Raw genomic sequence first — 17,234 nt, forward strand, 5'->3', positions numbered from 1 at the left:
TCCAGATGATTTGGGTCAAGCAATGGCCCCTTGAGGGCAGGGTACAATACCACCTCCTTAAGAACCAATGGGAGCACCCCCTCCCTCAAGGAAGAATTAACCACCACTCAGATCCAATCACACATCCTCTCCTGGGTGCCTAAACTAGCAGCTACAAGAGACTTGTCCACCTCTAATTCAACAAATATGTGAAACTTCTGGAAGAGGTCATCTGCCAGGTTGGGGTTCAGTACCATCAGTATGCTGATGATACCCATTTATAGCTTTTGACCCTAGGCTGGCTGGCTGAGGCTGTTGAAGTCCTATCCCAGTGCCTAGACACTGTGAAGGTCTGGATAGGGAGGAATCATCTTCAGCTCAGTCCTGCTAAGGCTGGTGACTGTGGACATTAGGGCCGCCTGTGTTGGTGGTTATGCTATCATTACCTTTAGATGGGGTTGCACCTCCCCATTCAAGGGTGGTGTGCAATCTGGGGGTCTTCTTGATGAGCAGTTGGCAGCTGTGGCAAAGAGGGCCTTTGTACAGCTTCATCTGGTGCACCATTTGTGGCTTTTCCTGGATTGGAGTCCCTTTTACTCATGCCCCAGTCATTTCACCGCTTGACTACTACAATGACTCCACATGGGCAGTGATGAGTTGAAGACCACTCAAAAGCTTCAACTGGTTCAGAATGTAGCAGCATGGGCAGTGATGGGTATGCTTTCATATGTGTCCCCTTTGCTTCATGAGCTGCAGTGGTTGCCAGTTTACTTCTGGGTGGACCATCCACTATGAGTAAAATCTACTTGTCCTGTAAGATAATCTCAGAGGGACATTTAGAGTTGCCAACCCCCCCCCCCCAAAAAAAAAAAGATACAGACATTGGAGGCCTGGAAGCAGAACTTCTCAGTGTGACATTCCTAAGGTGCAAGTGGTCTTTCTGGAAGATGTAAAAATTGTGCTGTTAAGATGGGTGTTTGGATGTTAGTGCTGTTTCTGGTGCTTGTCCCCTTTATTTTTTTGAATATGGTCTACATGTTCTTTCAGGTCTTTTGATGATACAAATTTAAACCAGGTTTTTTTGTATGCATAGGAAGGGTTTTAATGTCCATATTATATTTTACTGTGTTAAATTGCTCAGAGGTATACTAGGATGTTTACAAATCATAGCAATCAATCAATCAATCAATCAATCACTTCAAAACCTAAAGGGAGATTAGTTTGTTGTGTGTAATTGTGAATGCATTTGGCAGAATTCTGTCTGAAAGTAAATGAAAGGTGACAATGAGAAGAAATTGAGAAGTGCAGCATGGCTCTATGCCAGGCAAGGGTCAGGCAGAACAGATTTTTGCTCTTCAGCAGGTCATTAAGAATATGAATGTGAAAAAGGAAATTTACTGTACTTCAGCTGATTTAGGGATAGCATATCTGTAGTGAATAGGCTTGAATTTAAAATATCTTGCAGAAATATGGAGTTGAAAGTTGGTTGCTGAATGCAATGCTGGAAGTAATACATGTGAGAATAAATGGAATGCTTAATGAATGGTTCAACATTGAGACAGGAGTAAAAGAAAGATGTATTTTGTCTTCTTGATTGTTTAATGTACTTACTAATGAAAGTATAAGCAGTGGTTGTGGCGATATTAGACTTGATTTAGCTGGGGACATGAATATATGTACATAGTTGCATGAAGATGATGCCATGTTGTCTGCTGAGAACCCAAATGATTTGCAATGAATGTTAGGTCAATTGTATGATGTATCATAGAGGGTGAATCTGAAAACTAATGTACCAAAAACTGAGGTAATTATGTTTCACCAGAAAAAAAATGGAGTTAAACATAAATGCCAAAAACAAGACCAAGTAGATAATTTTTTGTATCTTGATAGAACACTTAGTAAAGATGGAAAAATGAATGGAGAAATTTTAAGATATACAAATGCTGGTAAAAAGATTCTGGGTAGTATATGGTCTGTTGCAAGGAATGAAGGCTTGTCAGAAAAAGTAAAAAAATACAGTTGCATGTCAGAGTATGCTTCTGCCCACTTGGTTATATGGAAGTGATAGTTGAATATGTCAGGACAAACATATGGGAATAGGCACTTAAGAAGTATATATGGTAAAATAAAAGCAGATGGGGTCAAGAATCAATGAATAAATTTGGATAGTATAGAAAAAATGAGTAACCAGTATGAACAAAAGTATGTTAAGGTAGTGTGGTCATGTAGGGAGAATAAATGAAGATCAAATCACAAAACTAATATATGAAAGAAATAAAAATGGGCTGAGAGGACTATGAAAGCTGTGGTTGGATGCAGTTGATGACATCCTCAACAAACAAGAATGGAGATATTAAAGAAAAAAAAGCAGTACATGGACATGGCGCAAACAAGGTATATTAGTCATGATATAAGGCATGGAGAGGAATAGTGAGTGGTGCTGATGATAAACTAGCTTTAGCTATATTTCCTTTCCTTTGCCTTACCTCATGCCTTTAATTTCTTTGGCCTACCAATTTCTTACTGGTCTTCCACAATCTGCATATTGTTGCTCATCCTGAAAGGAAGAGCATGATGGTCATGACTGTGTAAAACTTTTCAGTGCTTTCTTTTTCACAAGAGAGGGTGCTATAACACTGTTATATTTTAATAATGATTGATGGCTATTATGAATTCATTATGGTTTTGTATTATGTGGCAGTTCAGGAATTGTTTAACCTCCATGAGTCCTTGGGGAATATGATACAATAAAAATATAGTAAATAAATAAAATGAAAATATATGAAACCTGGGGAAAAAAGGGCCCCATGTCAAAATCTCCTCTACTGATAAAGAAAAAAAGTGCAGTTTGAATTTTGGGAGTGGAACTAGCCAAAAATTATAAAATGTAAATACATAAATTTAATGGGAAAAATAAAAATGGCACCATATACTTTTTGAATTGGCCTCAATGTACCAGGCAAAGACCATCCACAAACTGTTTCAGGTTGGGAAGATTAACTTCCAGGAAACCAGAAGACCATCCCAGAACAGCTGGATTGGCATAGTTTAGAAAAGTAATGTAATGTTCCAGATTTCTCTGAAACAGCTAGCTTTGCATATCCCCAGAGAAAGCATACTTCTGTTGAATATATTCTACAGAAGAATTGGTCACAAGTTTCAATTTCATCTTTCAAATGAGACAACTGCAGTAAAATCATAGAATCATATACTTGGAAAGGACCTCAGAGGTTCTTAAGCTCATGAGCTCATACACACACACCCCCGCCAAAAATTAACTACACTTTAAGAATGGCTTACAGGCAAATTAGTTAACATCAGAGGAATTTTCATTCAAACATTATACAGAACTTTTAGATTAAATAGGCTTGCTTGATAGACATTAGACAGAGTAAAGGACCTGGGATTTGAATTTCAGTCAGCTTGAATTCTTTATTATATACATTCCCTTTTAAATCTCTTTGTCAAGTCTTCAATAATTGAATATAAATCCATAGATATCCTCTTAATTTTACATTGCATTAATCAATATTTTTCTAGTTTGCATTGGAGGAATTATAATCAAATTGTCACATATTAGTATCTTTGGTGGCAATGTCCTCTTAGTTATGCATTTTAGCTGAAACGTTTTGAGGAACTGGGAAAAAATACAGTCTTGATTAATCCTGTAATTAAAAATGACCTCTTTTTCCACAAATTATCTCCATTTTTTAGTTTCAACAAAGTAATTCTTAATTCCTAATAAATGTCTTTTTGGATAGAAATATGGTATATGGACATTTGTAATTTTTGTACCTCTCCTTAAAATTATAGAAGTATTTATATACATATTCTATAACTATAGGTTATTTGCTTTTGTGATTTCTGATTTGTTATTCTTATTCATTCTCATTCCATTTATTATTTTTGCTGTTCTGTTGTTTTTTTGTGTTTAAATAAAAAAACATACAATATTAATATTAACATTTCAGCTAAAGTAAATACAAGTTTTTCCGTTAGAGGAGAATGAAACTGAGAGGCAATGGCTACAGTATCTGCTGTGGAGGATGGAGCTAAACATGCAAGTAAGTTCTAGGAGAGGAATAAACTCCCTCAGTCTTGGCTCAACCTTCTAGTAAAAGGGAGTTGATAATAAGGAGCTCCCACATCCAGCCTAGGCATGCATTTTTAAAATCAAGATCTTTATTTTTGTTTTCTATTCTATCAATATTTTGCAGGTTAAAAAAAAGAGTTCTGGAAGTCCTTAGTTCCCAGTAGCAAAGAACCCTTGATAAATTACCCCATGCTCAGTGCTGTTGTTCTCTCATAGCTGCCATACTATGCAAAGACACGTGGCCTGAACAAGACTGTGCATGCCTGCTGTTACAGCCTTCTGCTCTTCCTTCCAAGATCTCAGGAGAAAATCCCTCCATCTTTCAACCTCCCATGACAATGATGGTGCAACAACATTATTCCCAAAAGGCCTGCTGTGTCAGGGCAAGGCTCTTGTAGTCTACAGAGAGCAACATAAAATAGTCCAGGAAAAAATAGACAGGATGAAGTGAAAATCCAAGTTCTGTAACGCTATCTGGAGCTTACCAGAATAAAGTTCCCATATCTGTCCAATTTAACAGACTGCCACTCATTCACTTTAAAGGGCTGATAGAATTTGGAGGCCAGACAGTTAACATGACAGCAGAGCTCAGAAAAGCAAAAACAAAATAGAAAGAAAGAAGATGAAGGGCCAACGGGATAGCTTACAAATGCAGCAGCAGCAGCAGCAGCAGCAGCTAAGAGACACAGACAAAGGCTATGCCAAGGTCCTGACAAAAAACAAATATTTTGACTAGGGCTAGGATTACCATTTCACATCACTTTAAATGTTATTTAAATCATTTTAAATAACATTTCCAGGAAAATGATAGAGCCTATAGTGAAGTTTCTTTTGTCAATACATAGTGACTTAGTTACTGTTGATAGAACCTTGGCTTCTCAAATGTAGGGTAAGGAAAAATCCACATTCTGAATGTATTCTTAACATATTATAAATTCATAATTTATTTACTCAATTTATATCTCACCTTTGCTGGTGTATCCTGCATTCACTGACCCAATTTTTCCCTCCACAACAATTGCAAAGTAGTTTGGGTAGATTTTTGTTCTACCTTTTGGGGTTTTGTTAATTTATTTCAACTGCATCCAGAGCAAGCATGCACTAGAAATTGTTCATTTCAGTTCAGGACACCACAAAGGTTATCTTAGCTGTTATTTCCATCATGTTTTGCAGATGGATGATGATCTAGGTTTCCCAGAAAGGTAAGAATGCTTTATTGTATAGCTTGCATTTACTTTCCCCATAATATAAACTGTGTTTGTTTGGAACAGTTAATGTCCAGGGTTAACTGATGGGGGAGGAAGAGGTCATTTTTCAGCCAGTTATGGGGTCTGAATATTTGATACGAGCATTGGAAATGCTTGGTGGGTTTGGGGTTGAATAGGATGAGAGCCTTCCTACTTAAAATCATCTATATCAGATAATTAATGTTTGTGTTGGAGCAGCTGAAATGGTGCCCTGAAGTCTTACCTTTGATTGTTATTACGTCTTACTGTATCATCAATATACATACTGCAAGCAAAACAAAACAAAAATCCCCAGTCCAGTACCTTTTGATCTTAATAAACATGACAATGCTCTAGGATACATAAACTGTGATATTCTCATAGATTTCCGATGGATCCATATTTTCTGCCGTATTTGCTAGTCCACACATAAAACAAGGCAGGGAGGTGCTGACTTTCAGAAAATATAGCAATGAATTGCAAAATACAATTGTTTGGACAATGTATGCCCCGAAGGTGCTGTGGTTTGTTGTATTATAAATAAGGCACTTCACATTATCTCTCCTGTGTTTCTGCAGCATAGCAGAGCTAATAATGTGTAACTGATGGAATTTCAAATAAAGCATTATTAAAATATTTGTTCAATGACCTTTCTGCCCTTTACTTGTTGTCGTCTTGTGTGTGCTAGGATTTAGGCAGAGTTTTCATCTATCTTATATGCTTTCTTCTTCTCTGCAAGGTCCTTTTAATTGGTTTATTGCCTGTATATGCTGAACAATTTGACTAAGCTAAGTCAGTGAAAAATGTGTGGTATCATTTTTGAAGGTTTATATCCTAATTCAAAGCAGGAAATGGTGAGAGAAGGTCACCGTCATATGCAATTGGCATCAACAGTTTTATACCCACTCAAACTTTTTGGGAAACAAAACACCTCAGGTAATATTTGAATACCTATGTCTACCTCTAAGAAAAGTACAATTCAATATACAAGTGTACCTGCTTAAGTATACCTGCTTTGATCCACTTTCAGGTAAGCAGCTATAAAGCTCTATCACTACAGGATGAGTTGAACGTTCTAGTTTAAAACGTTGGAACATATCATATTACTTTCAGCTGTGTCTATTACAAGCCACATTGATGTCAACATGACATGTACATGATGGCAACTTCATGTAAATAGTGCAATTTTGTAATGAGATCATGATGTCTTGACACAAGCATGTACTGTAAGTCACATCATTTGAATGCTGATGTCATGATGCATATGTTATCATTCCCCATAAATAATAAAATAATAATAATACTGTTACTATGCTATCCAATGCACTACTGAATAGCATCCCTTTCCCTGAGCAAGCAAGACTAATCATGAGCATGCTGTTAGATTATTCCTTGCTGGGAACTTTCTTCTCATCCATCTGGTAGGATTTGGCATTGGAAGATACTGTTTGATGGTAATTGCAGTCCCTTTCATCAGTGCATGTCCAGAATGGGATTGATTGATTAAGTGCCATTCACTGCTGTTGTAATGGAGTCCTTCCTATTCCTGCTGATCATCTTCTTATTCTCTTTCCTTCCACTTTTCCATGCATTATAGACTTCTCAAGGGAGCTAGTCTTTGCATAATGTGTCCAAATTATGATAGTTTGGGACTGATCATCGGTGCCTCAGGTGAAAACTCAGGATTTATTTGTTTGATGATCCAGGTTTTTGTTTTCCTGGCTATCCATGGTATTTTCAAGGGCCTTCTCCAATACCAAAGTTCAAAAGTGTCAATATTCTTTATATATCCTGCTTCTTCAAAGTCCAGTTTTGGTATCCACAGACCATCAAAGGGAAAACTATTGCCTGAACAATTCTGATCTTTGTAGGTATAGATATCTCACAGCATCTGAATGCCTTTTCTAAGAACTTCATTGCTAATCTGTCAAATGCTAGTCTGTGACCTATTTTTGCCTCCCCCCCCCCAGTTGATAATTGATCTTAAAAGGCATAAGCTATCCATTGCTTCAATATCTTCATAGTCAGTTATAAGGCTGGTTGCCTTTCCCATTAGTTTGATTTTCTTTAATCTTATGCCCATTTTTTCACTGTGTTCCTTGTTTTTTATTACTACAGCTTTGCATTTTCAACTATCTGAGTAGTGTCATCAGCATACCAGAGGTTAGTCATGTTTCCTCCTCTTCTTCTAATTCATTTTCCCTCAATGTGTAATCATCATATAGGTTAGGTAAATAATGAGAAAGTATACAGCTTTATCACACTCATCTTCTTCCAATCCATTTTCCCTCAATGCGTAATCATCATATAGGTTAGGTAAATAAGGAGAGAGTATACAGCCTTGTCTCACTTCCTTGCAGACTGGAGCCAGTCTGTTTCACCAAGTTCTGTCCAGACTGTGGCACCCGGCCCTGGGTATAGATTTCTCATGAGGACAATGAGATGGGGGATTCTTTGGGAATTCATATTTTCCTAGGAACATTTCACAGCATGATATGCTTAACACAACTGAAGGCCTTCCTATAGTCAATGAAGCACATATTGAGAGATTATTGTTTGTAACAGAGGCTATTGACCTGTAGTGTCCTACAATGTGTCTCCATGCTTCATGTAGATTGAGAAGGTCCTTTAGAGTTTTTGAATGTGATGTCATCAAAATCTCTATCATTCAATTGTACAGAAGTTTGAGAACAGGCTCCGCAAAGGACAACAAGCTGAAATTAAAGACAGGATGGAAATAAATAGGAGAGTGCACTATGGGATAGAAGCTCATCTTGTTTTGGATGGGATTGATGTCCTCATGAAAAAACATGTCCACAATCTGGGAATGTTCCTTGATCCTGTCACTGGATCCACAGATGGCAACCCTGGCAAGGATTGCCTTTGCCTAAGATTCTTCTGCTGTTAGGGCCAGTTTTTCTGACATGTGAGAGAGGGAGGTCTCCTGCATTTACTACCAGCATTTAGAAAATTGGTAAAGATGTTTCTCTTTCACTAGGCTTTTAATTGTTAATTAATTGTAGTGTTATTTTTCATTCATGTTTTTATCTTTTCATATTCTGCTTAAGTTTTTTTTTAATTGTTAGCTACCTTGAATTCTTTACCAAAGTAGATAGGCAGAGTAGAAATCAAACATAATGAATGAATTCTTTTAAAATGATGTCTTAACTTTAAAAAGCTGAAGATATAAGTTATAAATATAAAACCATGTATTTACCTTCTAACATTATGTGAAAAAAGACTACTTCCTCCACATTGTGCCTCTGTGAGCCCCTTAAAAATCCCTCCTGGAAGTTTGTGGAACAATGGGAAGGTTTTGTGAGTGGCAGTAAGATTTTGAAAAACTGAATGGAGGTAATATACATAAGTGCCTGCATCATATCAGATCTTTCTAAGGATCCTCCCAAGTCCCATGTTTGTTGTTGTTGTTGTTGTTGTTGTTGTTGTTGCTGCTGTTTTTCAGGATATGCAAGTCATTGCAATAAGGAGGAATGTACAAGAAAGAACCACTGCATTCACCCAATATTGAGATAACATCAGTTATCGGTAACAATTATGTACAGCTGAGAGCAGAAAAGGCAGAAATGGGTTCTATCTTAAGCTAGAACTGCAAATTAAAATAAATACACAACCAAAACTCAATACTCTTCTATTTTTCTTACTCAGAATTTCCTAGTGCGCTCCAAAAGCCTTAATTACAAGTGCAATCAATGCTGTACTAATGCAGATTCTATTTATTATCACATATTTGATTAAGAAATAATTAAATTGAATCAAATCAACTTATTTAATTTGCAGGATATAGGTTTTTCCACACAAGTACTGGGGAAAATGTCCTATTCATAGAGTCCATATTACTTGCTTGTCTCCTTTTTGTGGCTCTGGGCTTCATCACATGTATTGATCTCACGTGGGTTTTTAAAAACTTCCCGATGCATTACTCCAAATATGGTGGTCCATGACTATAATAAATGAATAAATTACCAATGCTATTCAGTTCCCACCACACTACATATAGTCCTGAGCTATCATTTTTCCACCAATGTGATCAGGAGGAATATCAATTCCATTTTTGCTTCATTCCCAATTTTTCAAAATAACAACATTACTATGTATTTCATGAAACCTCTATTTCTAGGATACCTTTAGTTTGATTAAACTCATTAAATGGTACACAAGGAATACAGAGCTGGGAGTTTTGGGGAAGGTATTGCAACTCCTACTTGCATTATTGAGAATCTGGAAAAGTAATTTATTTGCATCAGAGTTTCTTAAAATCATTCTGTCTGGAGTTTTATGCCAAATATTATTCAGATATTCTCTGATTCTTATATTATTCACCAAAGGCTCATTGAACATTTCTTATCTGTATTTGAAATCCAATGATATTTGATCTCAATGCTTTTTAATTCTAACTAGACAACCCATGACCCATTGGGTTATCATTTCAGAGATATTTCCTTACCTAAACAGAGAAACAGAATGACCAAGGGCAAACAAGCAGTGGGAGTGTGAGTGCCTTATGACTTGCTGCCAGCTTCTCCATTGACTTTGCTTGTAGGAAGCTGGTAGGGAGCATCAAAAAACTTCCTTCCTTCCTTCCTTCCTTCCTTCCTTCCTTCCTTCCTTCCTTCCTTCCTTCCTTCCTTCCTTCCTTCCTTCCTTCCTTCCTCCCTCCCTCCCTCCCTCCTTTCCACATATAATATATCTTGTGCCATTTGCCCTCCCCTCACAACCCTCAGGAGAGTCTCAGTGAAGCCTCCTCCTCCTTGGCTAACCTCCAGAACTGCCTGCCACTTTGCTGGGGGGAGGTGGAACAAAGGGAGCTGTGGACTGTGAGGAAAACTGCTCCCCGGCTCCCCATTCTAGTGTGTCCCCAAGGGCCCTCTCCCTTGACAGAGGAAGAGGGTTCACCTGTTGACCACCAGCCCTGCCTCACCAGCAGTCATCCATGTCACTCCCTCATCCTTTCCTCAGCACCCACCATCATTAAGAAATTAAAAATTTCTGCCTCATTTCCAAAGCAGCCAATTGCCCATTGGGCCTTGATGCCAAGCAATTGGGCGCAGGGGACAGAGGGAGGCAAGAAAGAGGTTGGGGATATGCCCATGATGATCATATGACCCGGGATGACCATGGCAGTGTGGCAGTGCAGCAGTGCTGAAATGGCCACAGATTTCCCAAATTTCAATCCCACGGGAGTAATGGGTCCCAGTTTTTGGACACATTCTGTAAGTGAGTCCATTTGAGGTACCTTGGTTCAAAAATTGTCGCCCCATTTTGCCCAGTTGAATATTACAGACTTGAGAGTTTTAGTAGGATATAGATTAATGCTTGACAGCTTTTGATAAGCTTTTGCTTAGCAAATTGTTTAATGTATTTATGGATAAATAGAGAAAGAATGCTTGTGGTGACATTAGAAGGGTGTTTGTGGATGTGAATATGTATGTTCTTTTGTATGCAGATGATGCCATGTTTCTGGCTGAGAATCTGAATGATCTGCAGCAAATGTTAGACTGAATGATACAACATAATGCATCAAAGCCCAAGATAGTTGTGTTTGACAGGGAAAATAGAATGAATGATTGCAAGTTACACATTAACAATGAAAAACTACATGAAGGGGAGGTATTTTTGTACCTTGGTTTAAAGTTTATGAAAGATAGAAGAATGGACGTAGAAATGTTAAGACATGCAAATGCTAGTAGAAATAGTGATTTGTTCCAAGGAAAAAAATGTCAAAAGAAGCAAAAATGGCTATCTGTGAGAACATGTTCCTGCCCATTTTATTTTATGGAATGACAGTGTATTTATTTATTTATTCATTCATTTAATTTATATGGCCACCCATCACACATACATGACTCTGGGCAGCTCATAAGTAAAACAAAATAAAAACAGAATAAAAAGACAATTAATAATTAAAAACATAAATAGCATGACACAGCATAAAATACCAAACCAGAAATAATCAAATCCCTTGCAATCAGTATAACCAAAAAGCAGGCCCCAAACTTGATGGCAAAGCCAAGTTTTCAATGCCTTGCAGAAGGCCAGCAGGATTGGGGCAAGCCTGATCTGTTAGAAGATAGATAGAGTATAGATAGATATGTTCTGTATGTTAGAAGAAATATAAAAGTATGTCGAATCCCATATGAATGATTTACTTAAGAGGTGAGTGTGGTAAAACAAGGAGATATGGTCAAAATGATTATGTGGTGAAAGAAAGTAGATTGAATACAAAAGTGAGTGACCAACACAAAATAAGTACACTGAGGTGGCTTGGTCATATACAGATTATGCATGAGGATTAAGTTGCAAAACAAATACATGAAGGAAAAAGGGATGGATTGAGATGGAGGTGAAGGTTGAGAAAGGCATGGCAGGATGCGTTCATGAGATTTTTCAAAGAGAGAAATGTAAAGAACAAAAGGCAATGTATAAATCAGCAGGAGGTAGAAGCAAGAATGGTTTACAAGGATAGAAAAGTATGGACAGATATAATATATGGTGTTGGTGTAAGCTACAGTAAATTAAATTAGGTTTCTTATTTTACCTACTTCCTTATTTATTTTGTTTACTACTTTTTTCTCTTTTTGTGCTTTGCATAATGTCGGTTTCCCAAAATGGAACAGGATGATGATCATGATGTCTCTCTCTCTTTCTTTCTCTCTCTGTGTATGTGTGTATTTCAGACATAGATATTTATTCGAGTTTGAATACATGGATGATTAATAAAATAGAAAGATCGCTACAGGTAGTCCTCAACTTGCAACCACAATTGGGACTGGAATTTCCATTGCTAAGCAATGCGGTCATAAAGTGAGACATCACATGACCACATCACTTAGCGACTACAGTCCCAGCAGTGCTGGTTGCTTTTGTTAACCAAGAATTGCAGGTTGTTAAGCGAGTACCCAACCCAACCCAAGCCACTCCAGGCTTGGTCCCTCCCAACCCTGAACCTCAGTAAGATTAGGTACTGCCTCCAACTCCTCCACCTAACTGTCTCTGCCCCCCATCTCTGCCCTTCTGGCCACCTTGCACCCTGCCTTGTGGGGTGGCAAGCAGTCTCAGAACAGCACCACTCTGAGGCTGCTTGCCACATGCAGGGAAGCCACAGCCACTCCAGCCCAGTCCCACTGACAATCGCCCTCGCCATCCTGCACTTTGAGATCCCTGCTGCCCTGCACTCCACCACCCCAGTTGACCTTTCCTGTCTTCTTGCTCCCACTGCTGATGAGGCATGCCCAACCTGGCCATCAGCTGGGCTTCAGCTGAGGAAAAAAAAAAAGTCAAAAGCAGCCCCTGAGCTGTAGCACACCAAAACACCCCTTTGCAAAAACCCCCTGGGTGGGGCTGGGTGGGGCTTTTTTTTTTTCTTCTGCAGCCTGAAGCAAAAGCCAAAAGCCCAGCCCTGTCCAGGAGCCTGGCACAAAGATGCATTTTGGCTTGCCATGGTCCAGGAGCTGTTTGCAAATGGGCTTTTTGGTGCGCCATCGCTCTGGGGCTGCTTTTGGCTTTTTTTTTTTTTTTTTGTCCACAGCTGAAGCCAGATACGCCTCATCAGCAGCAGGAGCAAGAAGGTCAGCTGGGGCAGTGGAGCACAGGGCAGCAAGGGGGCGAAAGGGCATAGATGGGGGAGACAGATGAAGGGAGTTGAAGTGCCCCCATGGTTATAAGTGCGGGCAGCCACCAAGTGCCGGAATTTTGATCACGTGACCACAGGGGTGCTGCAATGGCTGTAACTTTGGGCACCAGTCATAAGTCACTTTTTTTAGCACATTTGTAACTTCACACAGTCACTGAACAAATGGTCGTAAGTCGAGGACTATCTGTAAAATGTTGATACCTTGATTTATGGGAAAGGTAAGTTCAAACTGTCATAGTTTTACAGATTAACTTATAATTATTTAAGAAACAGAAATAGTAGTAGCAGTAGTAATAATAAAGTTTTATTTATTTATTTATTAGACTTTTTTAGACTGCTAAATCTTATGATTCTTAGTGATGCATATCATGAACCATTAATTTCTGTATTGATAAATGAATTTTTCTACTGAACTAAGACATTAATATAACAGAGAAAGAAAAAATATTTAGTCTGGCTGTTCTGTATCATTTTACTGAAATGAGTTGTGTAGAAATATCTACCACACTGTTCACAGCATGAGGCATAAGTATAATAGTATCATTTATCTTGGAGTTATGGGTTTGCAGTATTTGACTCATAAACAATAAGATGGTTGTTGGGGAAAAATATCCACAGGCTCTGAGCTGTCCTATAACAGTTTTGTTTTAGGGACATATTCTACTTTTCAGTGTGGTCACATTTGGTTTTATATGCTGAGTTGTGACTGAATCTACATCATTTGTGTAGGTAGGCAGATAAGCAAGTGGATGTTCTCATTTAATGGGTTATCACCAACTAAAACTTTGGTTTAACCCGGAGGCCATACAAAAGACTGCAAAGGATAGATGAACAATATAATGATAGCCCTGAAGGAATTGTGCCAGGAGTTTGGGCCCTTTTCTTTTCTTTTTTCTTTTGAGGAAAACTTTAGAGTTTTCCACACAATTGTCTGGGTGGTCGTAACTCTATCTAAACTTAACATATGAGTTTGTTTCCCATCTCATTAAAAGAATGGGAAATTGAGCTGTTTTTTCCTTGGTGATTTTAGTAGCATTATCTCAGAGGGCTCCAGAGACTGTGAAAGGTAGGATTAAAGGTTCCACTTCTACTTTAATCCAATGTAGGCTAGTCTACATGTTACACCCAGATAAGTATATAGTGCAGCCACTATATATTGAGGATAAACCACCACCATGCCTGATCACAGCAGAATAATATAGTAATAGATTCCTGTAATAGCAGAGTGCAAGAGAGAGGCACTGTTTTGAATGTCCCCTTAGGTAAAAATCATCAATGCTTTATAAATCAGACAAAGTAATCTGTCTGTTTCAACAAGAGTTAACCACAGGATTCATCTTATTTCGCCTCTTTCAGATAATAACTATTTGTTTCTTAGATAATTAAAGTGTTCAATTCATCACCATTAAACTTTTAAGTTGAATTAACTTAAGATTCCAAAGGTGTGTGATAGCCATCAAAGTGTTGGTTGTGGTACTAAGTTACAATAACTTGCTTACGTCCCATATCAAGATATGAAACCATGTCAGATTGACTACTAGCACTTTCAACTGGCAATGCTGACTACTTTTCAAACAAGTAGAAATTCTGGTTATCTGTTGTTTCTTGTGGCAAATTATGTGCTCAATCCAGAGTGCCACATACAGTACTCCAGCCTGAAGAACTATGTGCCCAGCACCTTTTCTATACCTGAAAAGCTCAGTCTTTCCTAAAAGGTACCCGGAGCTTGGAATTTATATTTCCTTCTCTCGTCAGAAATAATGGGGAAGATTGCATGTAAAAGAAGGGCTTTTTTAAACAAGGTTTTCCTCTCTTTATTTGATGCATCATCTGAATAGTTCCATGGAAAAGTGACCTATTATCCCTTTCAACCTTAAGACTTTTCCACTTCTAAGAGCTGTCAAAGTACCAGTTAATAAGAGATATACTAAATATATAAATAAATAAATACTGGTAACATTTTGACTCCTAGACTCTGTTTCTCTGCCACCCAATGAATGGACTTAAAAGTTCTTATTTAGTACGCTCAGTAGCTTCTCTTCAGGAAACTTTCCTAACAAAAATTCAAATAGTCTCCCCACAAATAATTTCAAATGTCAAATCAGATTATTTCATCAGCATATGTCCCACTGGATTCCTCATAAAATCTTCCAAAGACTATAATGATTTATTACATTATTAAAATGTGTTATTTTCTCAAAATGCACAAAACATATTTGTGGGCAATTTAACATCAGACTGGATTGCAGGTTAGACCCAGGATGGGCCATAAAGTATAAGCTTTACAAGGAGAAGGTCCGTGCATCAGTCCTTGCCGATGTGGTATAGTGTTTAAGGTATTAGACTAGGATGGACAGACCCAGGTTCAAATCCACCATCAGCCATGGAATGATGACTGGATGACTTTGGGCCGGTCATTATTCTCAATCCAACTTTTCCCACAAAGTTATTTTCCTGAGGAAAATTAGTGGAAGAAGTGCTCTTGAGAGAAAATCAAGATATAAAATTAACATAAAAACACATTTCACCTTAAATGGCTCTGTGACATAAGAGTCTCTGCCTGAAAACTCAGAGAGCTTCTGCCAGTTAATGAGGACATGTCCCTGGTCCAGAGGTCTACCATGGTCTGTCATGAAGCCAGCACCATCATTCAATTATTCAAATAATTCAAGTCTTTTCTATACATTATTCATATGAAGAGACCTATATATTGAGGGGAAATGCCAACCAAACTATAAAATAGATACCATGAGTTCTTTGCAGAGGGAATATTTCTTAATAGAAAGAACTGTAGCCCCCAACTATAGTTACCAGAAGAACTATACTTTCAGCAAAATAGTTGAAATTGAACCACTGTCCAGTCTTATCAGTTATCATCTTGGAAATGGGTCAGACAAAAGCTACTACCAGCTCAGATTCCAAACCTGGCTTGACAACTTAGGACTGCATCACCTTTAGAAAGAAAAGTACCCAGAAATCAGTTACGTCCAGTTATTCATAGCCATGTTGTACTTGATTCTTTTCTGGATCTGTGAGTTCACACCCATCTTTGATCTCTCTGGTTGTCTGAGAATTAAAGGATTTTTTATTATTATTATTGTGACGATTATATCGGTATAACTGGTCTCTGAGGTGTATATAATCAGTTAAGACAAATTATAATCATCAAACTAACAATACACAATAATATAAAAAAGAATGTAAAAAAAATAGAAGCTTGTTAGAATTCTCTTTGGAATGTACCTTATCTTTTCATCTTAATCCACCAGTGGGCTTCTCTTTTGCCAGCTTTATATTAATGGAAACTGTTTTGGTAGAACTTGTCCAGATGTTCCCTCCAGAAAGCTAGAGTTGGTAATTTCAACTCCTAGCATTTCACACACCCTTCAATTCATGCATATACATCCCTTTTCCCCCTTCTTAGCTCTCTGTCATGGTGATATTCAATCAGACCTTTAGCTTGCCACCCACACAGAATCCAATTTCAAAGGTAAGTATGATGAAGTAACCTTGTTCCAAACATTAATTTTTATTTCATAAAGTTCTCTGGAGTTGTATTCTTTGGGTAATTTAAAATTCTAGCCAGTTAAACTTAGCTAGTTTTATTAGTATTTTATTGCTATTTCTTTCTTTCTATGTCCACCCTTTCAGTGCCAGTTATAGATTGCACCATGGGGTTAACTGGTATAACAGTAAAATCAATATTGTACTAAATAAAGAGGATAATCAGTGCATTTTTTAAAATTCCCAGTTAGTTTGCATGTTACCATGTTAATATAAAAGGAAGATAACCCTAAATATAAGATCTCTCCCCTCCAACAGTGGATTAGGTACCAAAAAATAGGGCTTTACAGATATGAGAACAGGCACTTCACTTCATCAGAGAGTCAAGTGAAGTATTTGCTTGCCGCAAAGTTGTGCCATTAAGCGGGGCTCTGCTTCTTATCAGTGGAACAGAGCAGGTGCATCACTTCACTATGCTTAGTAACCAGTGTGTACATAGGCAGAAGCCGCTGTTTCCTTAACAGAAAAAGGAAAACAAGTCCTCAGAATCATAAGTTTCAATGCGATTTGGGTTGGTGTTACGAGAAAGAACTGTCTCCTTAATAAAGTTAGAATGTGGTCCCCTTCCATTTTGACTCATGATTTAGTTACTTGTGCAACTGTAGGGTAGGTTGGTGTAGTTGTAGATTAAACATTGAACTAGGAATATTAGACTAGATTCCAGTACCTGTTCAGTGACAAAATTCATCAGGCGACCTGTGGAAAATCTTTGTTGGTTAAT

This window comes from Python bivittatus, unplaced genomic scaffold (assembly GCF_059951505.1).
Source record: "Python bivittatus isolate LINGU-HERP-01145 unplaced genomic scaffold, Pbiv_v1 ctg000480_np1212, whole genome shotgun sequence".
NCBI classification, from domain to species: Eukaryota; Metazoa; Chordata; class Lepidosauria; order Squamata; family Pythonidae; genus Python; species Python bivittatus.